The sequence below is a fragment of the Callionymus lyra genome, chromosome 2 (assembly GCF_982586985.1).
Source record: "Callionymus lyra chromosome 2, fCalLyr1.hap1.1, whole genome shotgun sequence".
Taxonomy (NCBI): Eukaryota; Metazoa; Chordata; class Actinopteri; order Syngnathiformes; family Callionymidae; genus Callionymus; species Callionymus lyra.
This window is the reverse complement of record NC_141819.1, coordinates 41977056-41978529: the sequence shown is the minus strand read 5'-3', so window position 1 is coordinate 41978529 and position 1474 is coordinate 41977056. Positions and strand designations below refer to the sequence as shown.

At 46.1% G+C, this 1474-nt stretch overlaps 1 non-coding gene across 1 annotated transcript; it reads left to right on the top strand.

Annotated features, from left to right (window-relative positions):
• Window positions 1-659: 659 nt before the first annotated feature.
• On the top strand, window positions 660-732 carry trnar-acg (transfer RNA arginine (anticodon ACG)). Its single transcript has one exon. It is a non-coding gene; the product is annotated as a tRNA-Arg (tRNA).
• The last annotated feature ends 742 nt before the right edge of the window (window positions 733-1474 follow it).

Genomic DNA, 1474 nt, shown 5'->3' with positions numbered 1-1474 from the left:
GGCCAGCATGTCACAAGATCCATTCTTGCAACAGTCTTGATGTGTTTAAACGTTACTATCTATAAAATTGGCATGATATGTCACAAAGTAAGAATCACTAAAGTTTCCACCAGGATTTGAACTAGGATCATTGGATTCAGTGTACAGACTGCTAACCATTACTCCATGGAACTGTTAGTTTGCAAGTTGGTTGTTAGGCAGTAGCAAGTGAATCTGATTGCAAAAGACTCCTGCTTGAGGCACGACCCTGTGGACAATAATCTTTTTGTTGAACATCTTTGTTTAGAAATAAGGAAGTAAAGATTGGCTGGCAGAGTAGACACCATGATCGAGATGGTGGCCTACACAAGGCTTGGATTCACTTCCTATAGTTCTCCATCTCCAATAAGAGATAACAGATGGACGAGATTTGTTCAAAAAATGGATGCGCCTCCCCGTCGGGGAATCGAACCCTGGTCCTCCGCGTGACAGAGATTCTGTCCACTATACTAAGAAGGATTGGATGCTCCTCTGATGCATAGAAGTGCATTGCGTATCATTTTGTGACCAGCCGAACCTAGCCCACTCAAGGATTTGCAGTGGAGAAAAAAAATGTTCGCTGCTGCCATAAACTGCTTCAAGAGGAGAAAGACTTTGACCAAGAGTATCTTTTGGTAACAGGGCTAGTGGCGCAATGGATAACGCGTCTGACTACGGATCAGAAGATTCTAGGTTCAACTCCTGGCTAGCTCGTGCTGTTTACTTGTTTTGTCACAATGTTTATTACCGGCTTACTGCACTGTTGCCCAGCTAGCTTAACAGAACATCCATGTCTTCCCTGCATATTATTTGCCTTCAATAGGAAGAAATATAAGAGCAGGGCATTCAAAAACAGCTTGCAGAATTTAACTTTTTGGTAAAGAGGGCAAAATATATACCTCCTGCAGTTTGTTCAACAACCTGTACCATCGCCCGGCTGGCAATAATAGTCTTTTTTTATTTCATTGTGCTCTTATCATTATGGTCTTGAAGTCTAACAAATGTCAAACACCCATTCATAATAATATAGTTACACACCTATAATACATGCATCTGGTTTCTTTATCTCTGCCCACAGTTAGACACAACACTTGTGAAATTGTATGGAGCATCAATCATGATCTAATACATTTTTTTCTTTTTGTAGTTCACAAAGTCTCGCTTTGGAGGGTCCAAGTCAGCTCTACTAAAGCCTAATATAGTGAGCCGCAGCCCAAGTCCTTCTCCTCCACCACCACCCAAGCTTCCTAGCTCTGCTCCACGCAGCCCTGCTCCACGCAGCCCTGCTCCACGCAGCCCTGCTCCACGCAGCCCTGCTCCACCCCGCCCTGCTCCACGCAGCCCTGCTCCACCCCGCCCTGCTCCACCCAGCCCTGCTCCACGCAGCCCTGCTCCACGCAGCCCTGCTCCACGCAGCCCTGCTCCACCCTGCCTTGCTCCACCCAGCCCTGCTCCA